General features: G+C 40.4%; 1 pseudogene; it reads right to left on the bottom strand.

Annotated features, from left to right (window-relative positions):
• Positions 1–2242: 2242 nt before the first annotated feature.
• LOC102286678 (sodium/potassium-transporting ATPase subunit beta-3 pseudogene) lies at positions 2243–3226 on the bottom strand (annotated as a pseudogene).
• Between the last annotated feature and the right edge of the window lie 17446 nt (positions 3227–20672).

The raw sequence follows: 20672 nt of genomic DNA on the forward strand, positions 1-20672 counted from the left end.
GGCTTCAGTATTTATCTCTGTTAACCCAGCCCACACTCAAGTATAAGGATTACTCATTCACATGCATGAAAACTGGGAGGCGTGGCTCATTAGTGCCATCTTTTTTTTCACTGTATATATATTATCTTTACCACTGAGGCACCAGAGAAGCCCACCTCTATCCAGAGTCACTATCAAATCTTGTTTTATTTTGAAAATGGTTAACCTAAGTAAGTAGTTCTTTCTCACATTCATGGCCCTTTAATATGTCTTCTTCCTAGGTTCTATGTACTGGACTAGTGGATATATGGGGCTTCCCTGGTGGCTCAGTGGTAAAGAATCCACCTGCCATGCATCCCTGAGTCAGGAAGATCCCCTGGAGAAGGAAATGGCAACCCACTCCAGTATTCTTGCCTGGAGAATTCCATGGACAGAGGAGCTTGGTGGGCTACAGTCCACAGGGCCAAAAAGAGTTGGACATGACTTAGTGACTAAACAACAACAGTGGATATATGATGCTTCACTTCTACAGACATCATAAGCCAGAGGGGAAGAGGATGGGTAAATGTGAAAGGGATTAAGAGGTACAAACGTATAGCTATAAAATAAATAAATTACTTGAATGTAGTGTACACATTGGAGGAGGAAATGGCAACCCACTCCAGTATTCTTGCCTGGAGAATCCCATGGACAGAGTAGCCTGTTGGGCTACAGTCCATGGGGTCACCAAGAGTCAGACATGACTGAGTGACTAAAACAACAACAGTGTACACATAGGGAATATAGTCAATAACATTGTTATAAGTTTGTATGGTGACCAACGATAACTGGCCTTATGGTGGTGATCACGTCGTAACATTTAAACTATTGAATCACTATGTTGTGGTGCACCTGAAACTAATATAACATTATACATTAATAACTCAACTTTTATAGAAAACATAGATTTGCTTTTTTAAATTTTATTTTATTTAACTTTACAATATTGTATTGGTTTTGCCATATATCAACATGAATCTGCCACAGGTATACATGTGTTCCCCATCCTGAACCCTCCTCCCTCCTCCCTCCCCATCCCATCCCTCTGGGTCATCCCAGTGCACCAGCCCCAAGCATCCAGTATCATGCATCGAACCTGGACTGGCGACTCGTTTCATATATGATATTATTCATGTTTCAGTGCCATTCTCCCAAATCATCCCACCCTCTCCCTCTCCCACAGAGTCCAAAAGACTGTTCTATACATCTGTGTCTCTTTTGCTATCTCACATACAGGGTTATTGTTACCATCTTTCTAAATTCCATATATATGCGTTAGTATTTTGAAAATAACCTAGACTGGAAGAAACAATCATATCAAATTCATAGAAGGAGATGAAATACAGAATCAAAATGATGACCTTTTTATAGTTGCTCTCATCTCAGGGCTCATTTTTAAATAGGCTCTTCATAATTTATATTTTTTTATTAGAGTCCACAATCTGCTAAGTAAAAGCAGCAATAAGGTATTTCATAAAGTATCATACAATTTACATCTTATGAACTTATTTTCATAAAAAATTAAGTGCATATTCATACTGGCTAACCTAAAAATGATATGACTCATCTATGCTCTAAAATAATGTATAAGATTTAGTTCCATCACTAAAAATAATCCCCTCACTACATTTTTTACATATTTTACACCAAAAAGATTGTGCTCTTAATAAAAAAGATCCACAGACTAATTTAGAATGTAAAAAATAATTTTATAAAAAGCCCAAGAAAATCTTTCAAGTCCACTTTTATTCTCCTTTTTCCTCTTCACATACAAAACTTCTCCACACACTGCATTTCTTACAACTATAAAGTCATTTGATGTTGGTCAGGTACCATTTTCTCTCCTAAAACTTTGCTGGCATCAAAATATGACAGTTAACCAGTGTTAAATCTATAAAATATTTATATAGGGCAGCACATTAAGCTTTAGATGCTTGGCAATTAAACCACATAAAAATTGGACAAGACCCCCATTCTATATGTTCAGAATCAGGTGTTCACAGTCCCTATCGGCTGCCTGTATAAAGCTAAACAGGCAGCAGAGGCAACCGGCAGTTACTTTGAAAGACATAGAACACTATGATCTGGAAGCACATTATGAAGTGACCATAGTGTCATGTAGCACCCCCGCCTTTGTCCAAGGTGATCTCATAATTCTAGAATGGCAGGTCCAGCTGATACAAAACAAAGACAGACAACACAACATTTAGTCTGTGGAGACACCCTAACTCATCACTATGCACACACTGATTCTGAACACAATTCATCCTGAAAACTTGTCAAGAACACGCTGATGTTTTAGATTGAGTAAAATCCATCTGCCTTGCACTTCACTGTAACTTTTTTGACAGTACTCCATGGGTCAAAGGTAATCTAGATGGCAACTAATGACTGTAGATGCCTCATATGCAGTTTTTTTCTCATAATATGGAAAATATTTTAATTCCATTGGGAAGATAAGTTAATACAGTTGCTATATTTTCATCCTTCAAAATATATTCTATAGTTGATTCTCTTTGAAGCTTTAATCCAATTACTTTGCTCATTTTCACATGAATACAAGGGTTTCCTCTGATATAGCCAAACTCAGGATCATCCACAGCACTGCATGCTTGAAGTAAGGCAATAAGAAACATGACATACAACATAAATTGGACTTCTCTGTTCAAAAGGCACTTCATCAGGGCAAACTGTGAGATTCTTTCATTTTCCAAGTCATATGGCTTTAGGTCTTCAATGTACCCTTTATAGGAGTCTGGATCAGACAAACTAAATGAATATTCCAACACAGTCACTGATTTTGGAAAAAAAAATGTAAGTCCTGGACTATCTGGTCATGGTATTTTGGAAACTCATGGTTCAGATTCTGCTACAGCCCACATTGTGAATGAGAAACATGCAGCCAGGAACCCATGGGTAAAAAAAGAGCAAGATCAAACCTTTTTAAAGGGTCTTTTCACTGCTCAAATACAAGAGCATTTTCGTGTATGATGTACTTGTATGACTAACTCACTACTGTACATTCAGGCAAATCACATACTCAAGACTCCTCTGACTGGTTGGGGTGGCAGTGTGAGTCACAAGCCAGCTGCAGGAGTGGAAATTTTCTCTTTCTGGGAGTGGGGCAGGGTCTGGCTTCCTTGAACTGCTTAGTGCCTCCACAAGGACCTCTCAGGACAAAGGCGGGCTGCGTACAAAGGAAGCCCATGGTGCTCCGGTCACAGGCTCCGGGCTCCAGGAAAGGGTCCCCCAGCTTCCCGGCGCCACTCAGGAAGGGAGGCTCAGGTTCACTGGAGCTGTCTTAGAGGCTGCCTACTGCAACATCATTTGCTCATCTCTCTATATTTTGGTTCCTGAGAATGCTTTCATATATCATGAGAATTAGCCCTAAATAATTTCCAAGTATTTAACCATTTCAGACAAGCTTTGCTGGGATGTTGTTGTTTGTCATAGACTGCTTTAAATTTTTCACTAATAGAATCCTTTAAAAGTAATACAGCTGGGCTTCCCTGGTGGCTCAATGGTAAAGAATCCACCTGCCAATGAAGGAGTTATGGGTTCCATCTCTGGTTCCAGGAAGATCTCACATGCCTCTGAGCAACTACGCCCATGCACCACAACTACTGGGCCTGTTCTCTGGAGCCCAGGAACCACGACTATGGAAGCTGGAGCACCCCAGAGACTGTGGGAGAAGGCTCTGCAGTGAGAAGAGAAGCTGCACCAGTGAGAAGCCCATGCGCCGCAACTAAAGTAGCCCCCTCTTTCTACAGCTAGAGAAAGCCTGCACGCAGCAATGAAGATCCACTGCAACCAAAATAAACAAATGCAATTATTTTTTAATTAAATAAGTAAATAATTTTTAAAGTAATACAGTTCACTATAAAAAATAACAGAAAAGCATTATCCTGGCCACCATTGGTTGCCCAGCGAGATTAGAGTACTCAGAGCTTGTAGCGTTGGGACACAGAAAACTTTAGAGTAATTCCAGGTTTCTGGAATTACTGATTTGCTGAGCAGGCATTTATAAGACAGTTTCCTTGATTTACTTAACCTCTCCTAATTTCCCATAGCCTGGTCTGAATTAAGGGTTTAATAAGAAGTAGCTTGACAAAGAGCTCTTAAGATCAATGGAAATCTTGGGAGCCTGGGGCTTAATCCTGCACCTACAGGGCTCCCCACATGGTGAAATCACAATGCTATACAAACTGTTCCGTGGACCAGTGACTGGTCCCCTCACACTTTAGGAGAGTGAAATAGTGTCAGCCACTCTCTGAGTCTGTGGCCCCAATCATGGGCCTGGGCACACTGCACACTGTGTCGCCTTTGTTGTGACCCCGGGCCACGTATCTCCACAGTCCTCTCAGCTCACGGTGATTTTCCAGGTACTCATAAAAGGTAAATGTCACTTTTGTTTATTATTATTCTCATCAGTAGTTCTCCAGCTGTGATCCCCAGACCAGCAGCGTCAGCATCACCTAGGAACTTGTTAGAATATTCTTGGCCCTCAACCAGAGTTGAGTGTTTATACAACCTACAGATGACACAAGGTAGTTTGAGAACCACTGCTCTAAATCTAGAAATGGCTGCTAAAATTGTATATGTTATCACCTCTCTGAACCTCAGTCTTCTCAGTGGATACGACAAAATCCCCCACTTTACCACAGTGGTGTGAGGAATAAAAGGGAAATCCTTTGCAAATGGTATCTGTTGACACTTCTGTGTTTTAAGACAAATTACCTCCTGGAGCTGGGAAAATAATAGAAAATCCTTATACTATTTCCTTTTTTAAAAATGCTGCAACTGTCCTAAAAAAATACAGTCTTTAAAAAATGTGCTTTCTTTTCCTCCTGACTTTATCTTCCAGGAGACTATAATAGTGAGAAGATCTATTTTTAAATGTCTTGCACACAATAGGACTTCAACAAACATTAGTCCTGGCCTGCCCTGCTTTCTCTCTCACATAAAACTAACGTAGAATAAGCTACATTGACATAAACTACATAGAATATAGATATCAGAGACAGCATCTGGAAATGTAAGCAATAAGTAAAGTATACATAAATCTGCATAATGTATGAAACTTTGGTGTAAGTGTATTCATTGTAGGAGGAGTCCTAAGAGAAGAAAATACTCTGGCCATTTCCTTTTATTCCAGGTGGTTACTTGGCCATATTAGTTCAGCTCAAGTTTAACACTGGAGAGGAATCATTTCTGCCTGATCAGTGTGGCTAGAGGTTTCACTTGAGCCATAGGCCTAATACAGACATTGCCATCTTGCCTAGAACATTGTCTGCAACATACCACCCTCTCAGTACATAAGAATGAATGAATGAATTAATGACAGTGACTCTTGAGCTCAGTCTCTGGATGATCACCCATCTCTTCATACAGAAGGCTGCAATCATGACCTCTGGTAAATGGAAAGAAGCGGGAGTTTTTTAAATATTTTTTTAAATTATTTTTGGCCTCTTGACATGTGGCATCTTAATTCCCAGACCAGGGATTGAACCCATGCCCCCTTCAGAGGAAGCATAGAAATCTTAACCACTGGACCACCAGGGAAGCCCATGAAGCAGGTTTTGACGACCTCTGTGTATCAGGCTTTGTTCTAGGTGTTCGAGATACATTAGTGAACAAAACAAAATGTTTTCCCTCTATTCAGCTTACATACTAAATTCTAAAGGTGTAGAGGATGAAGCAGACAATATACACCATAATGTCAGGTAATGATAAGTGCTATGAATGTGTATGTGGTTATGAGGCTTAGCAAATAGAATTATCATTCTGTCAGCAGATTAGAGAAATGACTGATGCCAGTTCTGAGGTATTTAATGTACAAGGTAAGTCTAGAATATCTTGTCATATCATTTAGCAAAGAAAGTAAAAGTGAAAGGGAAGTCACTCAGGTTGTGTCCGACTCTTTGCGACCCCATGGACTGTAGCCTATCAGGGTCCTCTGTCCATGGGATTCTCCAGGCAAGAATACTGGAGTGGTTTGCCATTTCCTTCTCCAGGAGATCTTCCCAACCCAGGGATCGAACCCAGGTCTTCTGCATTGCAGGTGGGCACTTTATCATCTGAGCCACCAGGGAAGCCCATCATTTAGCAAAGAAGCTGTCAAAGATTACTGGGGAAAAAAATAAAAGAATACAGAAGTCATGTCAAAAGGACACAAGATATAACCTGACAAGTCTTCCACTGCCTAAGATAGAACTTGAGCATAGAAAAAGACCGTAAGAGGGACTTCTCTGGTGGTCCAGTGGCTAAGACACCACACTCCTGATGCAAGGGACCTGGGTTTGGTCTTTGGTCAAGGAACTAGACCCCATATGCTGCAACTAAAAATTTCACACCCTGCATGCCACAACTAAGACCCAGCACAGTCAAATAAATAAGTATTTTTAAAAGACTGTAAGAGATTGAAACACATTGAATATATTTTCTAAACTGTCAAGACACTTCTCAGGAAAAAAAATGACTTCAATATATGAAAGAATATTCAAGCTCACTCATAATAAGAAAAGTATAAATTAAAACTAAAATGAGATACAATCTCTCACTTATCAGATTGGCAAAAAGTCAGAGGTTTGACCACATAGTCTTTGGTGATGCTGTGAACAGGAACTCTCATGCTTTGATCATGGGAATGTAAAATAGTACCACCCCAGTGAAGGAAAGAAAGTGAAAGAAAGTGAAGTCGCTCAGTTGTGTCTGACTCTTTGCGACCCCATGGACTGTAGCCTATCAGGGTCCTCTGTCCATGGGATTCTCCAGGCAAGAATACTGGAGTGGGTTGCCATTTCCTTCTCCAGGGGATCTTCCCAACTCAGGGATCAAACCCAGGTCTCCTGCATTGCAGGCAGGCACTTTATCATCTGAGCCACCAGGGAAGCCCAGTGGAGGGGAAGTTGTCAAATCTTGCAAAATTACATACAGCATTTTCCCCTTTACCCAGTAATCCCACTTCAAGGAATGTATCCCAAGGATACACTGGCAAAAATACAATAAGGAACATGAGTAGACTATTCACTGCAGTTCTATATATAATGGCAGAAAGTTACCTAAAAAATTCATCAGTAAATGACTGAGAGTATTATGTAGCTGTAAGAAGAATGAGGAATATATACTCTATATTCTACTCTGGAATTGACACCTTGGTATATTGTTAAGGTGGGAAAAAAATAAGTGGAGAAAAGCAAGTATTACTATAATATGCTACCATTTATCTAAAAAGGAAGAGAGGGATAAGTACTGTCGTCTAAAAAAGATGTACAACTTGAAAGTTGTGAGTTAAGTTTTACTTGGGGCAAAATGAGGACTGCAGCCTGGAGGCAGCATTTCAGATAGCTCCGAGAGACTGCTCCAAAGCAGCAGTGGGGGAAAGTCAATATATAATGTTATGGTGAAGGGGGAGTTCAATACCACGAAGTATTCATTTTACAAAAGGATTTTTGTTACTCATGAGGGTATGATAGCACCATGAAGGGATTTAGTGCTTCTCTAGATATGAGGAGATGTAAGGATTGAGATCATAAAATCTGTTCCTAAAAACTTCCAACTATCTAAAGACCTGTCCCACCAAATTCCCTGGAGCACAGAGTGCCTCACTCCACCCTGAACTCCCTCAGGGATTGTTGAAGGTCAACAGCTATAGCAGCACAGGGTTCAATCTCTGTAGAGGCAGATGGCAAATGCCTTTGTTGCTCAGTCATTGGCAATGCTCTTCAGTTCAGTCAGTTCAGTTGCTCAGTCATGTCCGACTCTTTGCAATCCCATGAACCGCAGTATGCCAGGTCTTCATGTCCATCACCAACTCCTGGAGTCCACCCAAACCCATGTCCATTGAGTTGGTGATGCCATCCAACCATCTCATCCTCTGTCATCCCCTTCTCCTCCTGCCCTCAATCTTTCCCAGCATCAGGGTCTTTTCAAATAAGTCAGCTCTTTGCATCAGGTGTCCAAAGTATTGGAGCTTCAGCTTCAGCATCAGTCCTTCCAATGAACACCCAGGACTGATCTCTTTTAGGATGGACTGGTTGGATCTCCTTGCAGTCCAAGGGACTCTCAAGAGTCTTCTCCAACACCACAGTTCAAAAGCAGCAATTCTTCGGCGCTCAGCTTTCTTCACAGTCCAACTCTCACATCCATACATGACCACTGGAAAAACCATAGCCTTGACTAGATGGACCTTTTTTGGCAAAGTAATGTCTCTGCTTTTGAATATGCTATCTAGGTTGGTCATAACTTTCCTTCCAAGGAGTAAGCGTCTTTTAATTTCATGGCTGCAATCACTGTCCGCAGTGATTTGGGAGCCCAACAAAATAAAGTCTGACTGTTTCCCCTTTTTCCCCATCTATTTCCCATGAAGTGATGGGACCAGATGCCATGATCTTCGTTTTCTGAATGTTGAGCTTTAAGCAAACTTTTTCACTCTCCTCTTTCACTTTCATCAAGAGGCTTTTTAGCTCCTCTTCACTTTGTGCCATAAGAGTGGTGTCATCTGCGTATCTGAGGTTATTGATGTTTCTCCCAGCAATCTTGATTCCAGCTTGTGCTTCTTGCAGCCCAGCATTTCTCATGATGTACTCTGCATATAAGTTAAATAAACAGGGTGACAATATACAGCCTTGACATACTCCTTTTCCTATTTGGAACCAGTCTGTTGTTCCATGTCCAGTTCTAACTGTTGCTTCCTGACCTGCATACAGGTTTCTCAAGAGGCAGGTCAGGTGGTCTGGTATTCCCATCTCTTTCAGAATTTTCCACAGTTTATTGTGATCCACACAGTCAAAGGCTTTGGCAATGCTCTTGGTAAGTGCCAATTTGTGGTTGACAGTAAGTAGACGACAGAGATAGACAATGATAGATAGATAGATTCCTGATATTAAATTAAAATGATGGGCAGACTTCTCATCCAATTTCATCTGGTTCTCCCATTGCTCCCATCTTGGGCCCCTGGAGTTCAGGCTATGGAATTGGCAGCAGCAAAGTACCCCAGCTTTGCTAAGACCCCTAGGCACCCAGCCATACATCTTCCCCATTGAAGCCACCATCTAGATTTCTAAGAGGGTCAATTTAGCTGAAGAGGCAATAAGGAAAGAGGCCAAGAGGAGATTCACAGATTATAGCCAAACCTGTCCCTTCCAATGTTGAAACTAAGCCAAAAACAAAAGGCAACAAGAAAGAATAAAGCTTCAGGAAAAATGTGCAAACAAGAGGCAAAGGAGGAGAAAAATGGAAATCTACTAGGACTGGGGTGGTTAACCAAGACACTAAAGACTGCAGGAAAGAAGAAACAACAAAAAAAGGAGAGCATGGCCTCTGATGCAGCAGGATATAAAGAAGTCAAGTCAGTCTGACAGACTTAAACCAAGTCTTATCGGTGGTCCCAGCACCTTCTTCCTTCAACAATATGGAGAGAAGGTTGTTTTTTTTTTTTTTAATCACCTATTTAAAATATGTAAATATTTGGTAGTTTCAGATACATATTTTTAATATAAATTTATTTATTTTAATTAAAGAAGGAAGAAATTCCACTTCATCTTATTTAAAAAGCATGTTCAGATAAGTATAAATGCTTCTTTTTGTAGGTGAAGTCATGAACTGGCTGTTTGTTTTTCTGTAAAGCCATAAATTAGTGAGATATTGAATTAAAGGAAGCTTTGACTGCCTGTGTGTCAGCTTAGCATTCCATAGACTGAAGGCAAGGGTAGTGTTTACATCCTGTTACACAAAGTCTATCTAAATGGTAATTTAGGGCCACAATCAGGCAGTTAACTTGTCATAAATAATTAAAACCATTTATTTATGTTGTTTCATCAATTATTGTATCAGAAAGCAAAGAAAGCTATCAAAGACAATTTGGATAATGTCAAAAGCATTCGGGAATTAACTTGAAAAGGGCCACAATGCCAATTAGAATATAATTAAGAATTGCCGAGGTCCAGCCCCGGCTGATCCAGGGTATTCGAAGGGGAGACGGCGTCGGCGACTATTTATTTATTTATTCATCAAAGATATAAAGAATAATAGAATGAGGATAGCTCAGTAGGTAAATTCAGTGGAGAAAAGAAGCTGAGTAGCTTGGTTTACGCGGAAAATCAATATAACCCGTGACACCAGGTTAGCTCTGACCACGGAGGCCGCAGGCACCCTCTCGAATAGCGGAAGGTGCCCCACCTTAGACACCTTCTCGAGTGGGTCTTAGAAGCCCAGGCAAATAAATGGTCTCAGAGGATATCCGCGCTCCAGATGGAGACTCAGCTGGAAGTTAAGGGGAAGAATGACATGGGGAGACCAAGCTTTGGTGAGCAAGGACCATAGCTTTGTTTTCAACAGGGGCTTTTATACCGTAAGTTACACATAGAGGATAATAGGGGATGCAAAGTCAGCAGTTTTTGATCCTTATCAAAAACCAGGGTTTCTTTCCTGCAGATTTATCGTATACAAATGGTTTAGGTGATTTATATCATCTTCTGGCCAGAAGGCCTATTAACATTTTATGACTCTTGACAAAGACTTATCAACAAAGACTTATTTTCTCCAAGAGTAATTATTTTAAGGTTTGGCGCCATCTTCCGAATTTTATCTTCCAAAGATAAAATTGCATTCCTATAGGGCGGATGTGTAATGGGTTTACAACAAAGGAAAGAATTTATTACCTTAAGGGTCTAAACTTACTAACACCAAGGCCACTACTTATTTTTTCTACATACCAACTATATTAATTAATACACATTCAAGGATACAATTCAGGGGATGTGAAAACTTGGCAACAAGCATTGGCTCATCAATGAAATCTTTTACTAGTTTTATTCTGACAGTTTCTAACTCTCTGAGAGGCTCTAAGCTATTTAAATATCTAAGCTTCCCGTGCCTCTCGAGGCTGGGAGACTGTAAACAATCGTATGCATAGCTGTAGGAGTCCGGGTAAATTTGTCAGGCGAGTTAGAGAGCCATCTGCAGGGTTTGGATTTAAACACTCCTAATTGCCCAGGAACTTTATTAATTGGAGCTGAAAGTTAACTCTTTGACAGAGAGAGCGAGATGGTGGTAGGGGACAGCCCCCAGTAAAGTCAGAGGTGAGAGCACAAAGCAATAAAGTAGGCAGACTCTGGTTTTTTGGGGGGTAGATGCTCAAGAATATCTGGGGGGACTCCTGAGGCTCGATTCCGCCTTTGCGTATGCCGAGCCTCCTTCCTCATGACCTTTGTCACGAGTGGAATGCCTCACCGGCTCCCGGCAAAGAATAAAAACTGCAGTCACCTCATGAATTGAAACACATCAAAAATGTTAAAAACCAATGAGGTGATAACGATTCCAAAAAATATATCCATTGGTCACCTTTACAGGATGCTGCTAAGAGAATCCAAGCTGCCCCTCAGAGTGATAAAATAGTTTTCGAGAGGAATTTTTCCTTTATAGACATATCCCAACTAGTAAATGAACACCATATTATAAACCCCTAATGAAATAATGAATCTGGGTAATGATTATCAATGGCCACTAATATCCTAGAAAAGAGACTCAGCCAGATATTCTGTACCTCGTGATGGAAACATACACAAAATTTATGAAATATTCCTGCTCCCCAAAAATCAATCTTGAATCAGATCAAAGCTCTAGTCTACCAGCTTACAGGAAGTATAAGGAACAAAAGAATATGCTAATCAACATTTCAGAGATATGATCAGCAAAATCCAAAATGTGAGAAACTTTACAGGATAAACAACCTTTTTCTTCAACAAATAAATTGAAATAATAATTTTAAAATAAAAACAGAGACAGGGAACCAATAAATTGAGAGACCTATGAGACATCAATGAAATACAACATATGGAGCTTATTTGATTCCTGTTTCAAACAAACTATAAAAGAAAAATTAGTCATTCAGGAAAATTGGAATATTAAATAGAAATATCATAATATTAAGAAATATTGTTAATTGTTTTATGTTATTCATATCCAACGATTTCTTTAAAGTCTATACTGTTTGGATGGATTAAATATGATTGACTATAAATTGATAATTACTGAAGTTGGTTGGTGAGAATATGGTAATCCATTACTATCTACTTTTATGTATATATGTTTGAAAAGATCCATAAGAAAAAATATGAAGCATACATCTATAGTGTCCCTACTATAAATAAATTCATGTCCTTACTAAGAGTTGAACTCATCCTGAACATAATAGCACCATTGCTCTAGTTTGGTAGAAATGCAATAACAAGGTCAGAAAAAGAAGTATAATTAAATGAATTATGAAGGTCAAGCACAGCAAGTAAAAAAAAAAAAAAAAAAAACATAAGCTAAACCCTTTGGCCATCCATAGGCACTAAAGATATTAACACGATAAAAGGAATACTAGAACTTTTCGGGCTTCCCTAGTAGCTCAGATGGTAAAGAATCTGTCTGCAATGCCGGAGACCTGGGCTTGCTCCCTGGGTGGGGAAGATCCCTGGAGAAGGGGATGGTTCCTCACTCCAGTATTCTTGCCTGGAGAATTCCATGGACAGAGGAGTCAGCTGTGGTGTTGGAGAAAACTCTTGAGAGTCCCTTGGACTGCAGGGAGATCAAACCACTCAATCCTAAAGGAAATAAACCCTGAATATTCATTGGAAGGACCGATGCTAAAGCTGAAGCTCCAATAATTTGGCCACCTGATGCCGACTCCTTGGAATAGACCCTGATGCTGGGAAAGATTGAAAGCAGGAGGAGAAAGGGACAACAAAGGATGAGATAGTTGAATGGCACCACTGACTCAGTGGACATAAGTTTGAGCAACTTCCAGGAGATGGTGAAAGACAGGGAAGCCTAGCATGCTGCAGTCCTGCAGTGGGGTCACAAAGAGTAGGACACAACTGAGTGACTGAATAACAACAGAACTTTTCAGATATTTTTGCAATTGTATTTGGAGATTTACCAGATGCATTGGTAAGAGAATGATGACAGCAAGTTAATTCTTCTAAAAACCAAATTTGATCATCTGTAGTCTCTACCATCACCCCTAGTCTCCTCCTCTGCCTTTCTTCTCTCAGTAACAGCTGCCGTTGTCTCATCTTGAACCAGTCATTCAAGCCAAAAACCTGAGAATCATTGACTCCTTCTCCCTCATTCTCCACATCCAATTCTTTACCAAGAGCTGTTAATTTGCAAATAATTGTAAAATACTTCTACTTCTCTCCATCTCTACTTCTATAATCCTAGCAAATGCCACCATAATTTTTCATCCACACTACTGCAATGGCCTCTCAATTCTTTTAGCCATCCCTCCACTCTTGCCCCCTCCAATCAATTCTCAGCAGTGCAGCTAGAATGTTTGCAAAATGTAAATCCTGTCAGGCTCATTTCCCTGCCTAAATCCCTTCTATGTCTTCTGCTGTGTCTTGAGATAAATACCAGAATCTTAAACATAGTATGGCTTCCCAGATGGCTCAGTGGTAAAGAATCTGCCTGCAATGCAGGAGACACAGGAAATGTGGGTTTGATCCCTGGGTCAGAAAGCCCCCTGGAGGAGGGCATGGCAACCCACTCCAGTATTCTTGCTGGGAAAATCCCATGGACAGAGGAGCTTGGTGAACTATAGTCCATGGGGTTGCAAAAAGTTGGACGTGACTGAGCACGCATGCAAATATAGTATATAAGGCCCTGCATAATCTGGTTCCTATTACCTCTCCAGCCTCATCTCCCACCATTTTACCTCCCACTCTCTGCAGTCCAGTCACAATGACTTTCTGTTCTTCAACTGCATCACACTCCATCTATGTCAAAGTCTTCATGCATATGGTTACCTCTGCCTGGAACTCTTGCTCACACCCTACTTTCTGACCCTATTCTTCTGGATAACTCTTATTTATCTTTCAGATGGCAACCTAATATCTCTTTCTAGAAGTCCTCTAATCCTAACTCCTCTACTCCCAGATAAGGTAAACTACCCTTCCTATGTGTTAGCGGAGTACTTCTCCCATCATAGCCTTTATCACATTGCATTACAATTATTTTTGAATTTAAATAAAGTTTAATATAATTTTCTCCCATTAGACTCTAAGCTCTATTAGGGAAATACTCAAGTATAACTTGTTCACTATTTTATTTCCAGCATTTAGAGCATTGAATGGTAAAATTTACTAAAAAAAAAATTGTTAAAACAAAAGACAAATATGTCCTTTGTTGTTTTGAGGGGTTCCCTGTTCTGAAAGTGACACAACTGCTTTATTATTAATAATGAAGAGAATGGGGATATTGGTTTAAAAAACACCAGAAGTGCCTAAGTGTTACAATATTTTCATGTCCTGATGGTCCACCTATCCACAGACTGTGAGGCATTCTATCGATAAGGTCTATGCTAAGAGTAAGTTTACCCATTATGAGTGTCTGCTGTTTAAGGCCAATTGTACTCTGCATCCATTCCTGTCCAGTATCTTAGAGACTTTGCTACATCGCTAATCTCTCTCTAATAGATCATAGTACATGCCCAGCGACCCCACAAACTATAGCCCTCCAGGCTCCTTTGTCCATGGGATTATACTGGAAAAAATACTGGAGTGAGTTGCCATTTCCTTCTCCAGGGTATCTTCCTGACCCAGGGATTGAACCCGGGTCTCCTGTGTCTCCTGCATTGGCAGGAAGATTTTTACCACTGAGCCACCTGGGAAGCCCAATAGATCATAGTAGCATCTAAGAATGCTCTAGTATCACTTACCTTTGAAAGCCCTCCCTTGACCCATATTCTTCTCCACTCAATTTCTCAAAGTTCTTGAGAGCAAAATTTTTCTAAAGAATTATCTATTTTCATTGATTCCTCTTCCTAATCTCCCATTCACTGTTCAGTGCACTCTGGAATGGCTCCTGTCTATATCACACCACTGAGCCTGCTCTTGTCAAGGGTACTGAAGACCTCTATGTTGCCAAATACGATGGACATATCTCTGTTGTCTTCTTACTTTATGCCCTAAGAGCTGATGAAGCCCTTTTTGAAACAGTTACCTCTCTTGAATTCTGGGATATCACTGACTACTAATTTACCTCTTATCTCACTTGTCCTTATCAGTCTCCTTTGCTGGATTCTTCTATATGTTGGGGTTCCTCAGGGATCTTTTCTTGACCCTCTTCTTATGTCCCACTCTATATATTTTCCTTAAAAGTCATTCTTATGATACTGCTACTGCTAAGTCACTTCAGTCGTGTCTGACTCTGTGCGACCCCATAGATGGCAGCCCATCAGGCTCCCCCATCCCTGGGATTCTCCAGGCAAGAACACTGGAGTGGGTTGCCATTTCCTTCTCCAATGCATGAAAGTGAAAAGTGAAAGTGAAGTCGCTCAGTCGTGTCCAACTCTCAGCGACCCCATGGACTGCAGCCTACCAGGCTCCTTTGTCCATGGGATTTTCCAGGCAAGAGTACTGGAGTGGGGTGCCATTGCCTTCTCCTTCTCATGATACTGGTGACTCCCAAAACCATAACTCCAGCCCAGTCCTCTCTGCTGAGCTTTAAATTCATATACCTGACTGCCTACTGGACATCTCCACTTAATGTTCTCTGAGTACTTCAAATTCAAACATGTCTTATGGTAGAGTCATTATCTTCTTTCCAAATGTGTGCTCCTTTTCAAATGTTACCTATCTCGTGGGCACTACCAACCAATCACTTGCAGAAGCTAGAAAACCGAAGTAATTCTTGATTTATTCTTCTCCTTTATCCCTAATCCGCCACAAAACTATTTCTATAGCATTAATATTTTTTGACTCTCTCCAAATATCTTTTCCCCATCCCCAGAACCAGAAGCCGTAAGAATTAAATAATATTGTGGTACTCTCATTTCTACTATAATTCAATAGTACGAAACTCACATGTATGTCAAAATTAAAATAGCTTCTGACAAAGACTCCCTCCTTGACCAAACTTTAATTAGGCTTCCCTGAGCTCTCTTCTCGACTAAGACTCAACCCCAGCCTACCTTTAGCAAAGAATCCTGTTAAGATAGTTTGCAAAGAATATCCATACCCTTGATGTCTCCTCTTAGTAATTTTCTATCCAGTGACCCCCCTCACTGTGCTCATAGGCTATAAATCCCCAGTTGTCATTGTTGTATTTGGAGTTTAGATCAGTCTCTCTCTCTTACTGCAATAGTCTTTCCTCTCTTGCAATAATTTTGAATAAAGTCTTCCTTACCATTTTAACAAGTGTTAAATAATTTTTAACATTCGTTCAAAATTTATTGATTGCAAGCTTAATAACTTCATCATAACTAATTTTTTCTTTTTCTTGGTTCTCCTACATTGCTAGTGTCCTAAATATGTACTTAGTCCGCCTACTAGGAAATTTAACACTATTCACTCCTACACTTAAATTCAGACTATCAACACTTAATTCCAAAGCAACATATTTCCTATGACATTGATTAATTTGTATTTGCTGTTTCTTCTACCTGGAATCCCTTGGTCTGTTCTGTGCATTTGATAGACTAGCTTCAGCTTTCCTTTAAATCTCTTAGACATAATTCACTTTGGGATGACTTCTAACCCAATAATGTGCTAGAATTAACTTGCCCTGACTTTTAACAGCCTATTTATGTTCAGTGACATCATTTGGTAGCTTGAAACTGGTGATAATGGAAGCATTTACACCATAAAAATCAGCATGCACTAACAAATCAGGGCATTTTCCCCCCAGAGAACTGATTGTTAAACTTTAACCAGTACATTTAACTGCCCTGCCTCCTCCAAATTTGGTTTTATGGCTCTGCTATGGGCTCTGATGATAACCCTAATACCCATCACTATGCACTGCAGGTTACTTATCTGTGTCTCCCTCCAGGCTGAAATTTTCTTGATGGTAGAGATACTATACATCTAGAATCTTATCCAGTGTTTGGCTCACAGAAGTTACTAATTAGTATTATTCAGTTCAGTTCAGTTCAGTCACTCAATCGTGTCCGACTCTTTGCGATCCCATGAATCGCAGCACGCCAGGCCTCCCTGTCCATCACCAACTCCCGGAGTTCACTCAAACTCATGTCCATCGAGTCGGTGATGCCATCCAGCCATCTCATCCTCTGTTGTCCCCTTCTCCTCCTGCTCCGAATCCCTCCCAGCATCAGGGTCTTTTCCAATGAGTCAACTCTTCACATGAGGTGGCCAAAGTATTGGAGTTTCAGCTTCAGCATCAGTCCTTCCAATGAACACCCAGGACTGATCTCCTTTAGGATGGACTGGTTGGATCTCCTTGTAGTCCAAGGGACTCTCAAGAGTCTTCTCCAACACCACAGTTCAAAAACATCAATTCTTTGGCACTCAGCTTTCTTCACAGTCCAACTCTCACATCCATACATGACCACTGGAAAAACCATAGCCTTGACTAGACGGACCTTTGTTGGCAAAGTAATGTCTCTGCTTTTGAATATGCTATCTAGGTTGGTCATAACTTTCCTTCCAAGGAGTAAGCGTCTTTTAATTTCATGGCTGCAATCACCGTCTGCAGTGATTTAGGAGCCCAACAAAATAAAGCCTGAAACCGTTTCCACTGTTTCCCCATCTATTTCCCATGAAGTGATGGGACCAGATGCCATGATCTTCGTTTTCTGAATGTTGAGCTTTAAGCCAACTTTTTCACTTTCTTCTTTCATTTTCATCAAGAGGCTCTTTAGTTCTTCTTCGCTTTCTGCCATAAGGGTGGTGTCATCTGCATATCTGAGGTTATTGATATTTCTCCCAGCAATCTTGATTGCAGCTTGTGCTTCTTCCAGCCCAGCATTTCTCATGATGTACTCTGCATAAAAGTTAAATAAACAGGGTGACAATATACAGCCTTGATGTACTCCTTTTCCTATTTGGAACCAGTCTGTTATTCCATGTCCAGTTCTAACTGTTGCTTCCTGACCTGCATATAGGTTTCTCAAGAGGCAGGTCAGGTGGTCTGGTATTCCTATCTCTTTCAGAATTTTCCACAGTTTATTGTGATCCACACAGTCAAAGGCTTTGGCACAGTCAATAAAGCAGAAGTATACGTTTTTCTGGAACTCTCTTGCTTTTTTGATGATCCAGCCAAGAGGAGCAACCCCACGTCCAAGAAGTGGTGGCTGCGTGGGCGCAGGAGGGCCTAGAGGAGCTATCCCACGTTGAAGGTCAGGAAGGGTGGCGGTGAGGAGATACCCCTCATCCAAGGTAAGAAGCAGCGGCTGTGCTTTGCTGGAGCAGCCATGAAGAGATACCCCACATCCAAGGTAAGAGAAACCCAAGTAAGATGGTAGGTGTTGCCAGAGGGCATCAGAGGGCAGACACACTGAAACCATAATCACAGAAAACTAGCCAATCTGATCACATGGACCACAGCCTTGTCTAACTCAATGAAACTAAGCCCGGCCGTGTGGGGCCACCCAAGACGGGAGGGTCGTGGTGGAGAAGTCTGACAGAATGTGGTCCACTGGAGAAGGGAATGGCAAACCACTTCAGTATTCTTGCCTTGAGAACCCCATGAACAGTATGAAAATTAGTATTATTAGTCTTTGCTTATCTGAATGAATGACTAGAAGGCATGTTTGTTAAGCACTTACTAACCCTGGGAGAAACATTAGCAGAGATGATGGTTCTTGACTGCCATCTTCAGTGATCATTTATTTGCCTAAAAAGCATGGAATTGGAGCAAGGGGACTGAGTTGGATATTTTCCATGGCCTGTGCCATCAAGCTGTGAGTTGATGCAGTTATTTCATTTATACTGCAGGTGTATGTTTGCCCTATAGAATGGACCATGCTAGCCATGGTCCAGGGGTCCCTCTCTCCCCTGCCTCTCAAGCAGCAGAAAAGACTGTAGTGTTTGCCTCTCTGATTCCCTCTCTTCTTGGCCTCCATTGCTCATCAGACAGCACTTGTTAACATCAAGGGGCTGCAGTAGCTTGCAGATCCAGTAATATCTGACATGGCAGATTTCCAAATCCACTCATATAATGATACAGAAATGATACCATAAGCAGAGTTCTGGTGTAGAGGAGAACCTCTCTAAAAATAGCTATGATCAGAAACTTAAGAGTTCTAATTCCTTTATATGGGACTACAAACTCCCAGATAGCTAGAAGCACTCCCTGGAGATTCCAAAAATAGTTATAGTGGAATAATCCATACTCTAGCTATTCAAAGTATGATCTGAGAGACTTTCCTGGTGGTTCAGTGGCTAGGACTCCATACTCCCAGTGCAGGGGCCCTGGGTTCAATCCCTGATCAGGGAACTAGATCCAGTATGCTGCAACTAACACCCAGCACAGCCAAATAATTTTTTTTCAAAGCATAATCTGAGATCAAGAAGCATCAGCACCACCTGAAAGCTTGTTAGAAATGCAGAATCTTAGGCTCCAATCTGTACCTATTGGTTGGATTAGAGTCTGCATTTTAAACAGATTCCCCCAGGTGATCTGTATGCATATTTAAGTTCGAAAGGCACTGATCTATAGAACATTGAATTTTTTTTATAACCAAGCAGTTACAGAAACCATGGAGTTTCTGTACTTCAAGCAGTTACCCTAAACCACGGAGTTTAGGGTGTTAATGCTAATGGCACTTTATAATAATAAATACTATTTATGTACAATAGAGATATTTACATTCATTCTGTCACTGAATGAAAAAATAACTCTACTACTTAGCCAATTAAAATCAACCTGATGCTCCAGCTTGAAAGCTCACCATCTAAAAAAGAAGTGGAAGAATCAATATAATGAAAATGAGTATACTACCCAGAGCAATCTATAGATTCAATGCAACCCCTATCAAGCTACCAACAGTATTTTTCATAGAACTAGAGCAAATAATTTAACAATTTGTATGGAAATACAAAAAACCTTGAATAGCCAAAGCAATCTTGAGAAAGAATGGAACTGGAGGAATCAACCTGCCTGACTTCAGACTATACTACAAAGCCACAGTCATCAAGACAGTATGTAATGGCACAAAGACAGAAATATAGATCCATGGGACAAAGTAGAAAGACAAGAGAGAAATCCACACACCTATGGACACCTTATCTTTGACAAAGGAGGCAAAATATACAATGGAGAAAAGACAATCTCTTTAACAAGTGGTGCTGGGAAAACTGGTCAACCACCTGTAAAAGAATAAAACTAGAACACTTTCTAACACCATACAGAAAAATAAACTCAGGATGGATTATAGATCTAAATGTAAGACCAGAAACTATAAAACTCCTAGGGGAAATCATAGGCAAAACACTTTCTGACATAAATCACACTAAGACCCTCTATGACCCACCTCCCAGAGTAATGGAAATAAAAGCAAAAATAAACAAATGGGACCTAATTAAATTTAAAAGCTTTTGCACAACAAAGGAAACTATAAGCAAGGTGAAAAGACAACCTTCAGAGTGGGAGAAAATAATAGCAAATGAAGCAACTGACAAATAATTTATCTCAAAAATATACAAATAGCTTGTGCACCTCAATATCAGAAAAATAAATGACCCAATTAAAAACAGGCCCAAAGAACCAAACAGACATTTCTCCAAAGAAGACATACAGATGGCTAACAAACACATAAAAGATGCTCAACATCACTTATTATCAGAGAACTGCAAATCAAAACCACTATGAGGTACCATCACACGCCAGTCAGAATGGCTGCTATCCAAAACTCTACAAACAATAAA

Source organism: Bos mutus, chromosome X (assembly GCF_027580195.1).
Source record: "Bos mutus isolate GX-2022 chromosome X, NWIPB_WYAK_1.1, whole genome shotgun sequence".
Lineage (NCBI taxonomy): Eukaryota > Metazoa > Chordata > Mammalia > Artiodactyla > Bovidae > Bos > Bos mutus.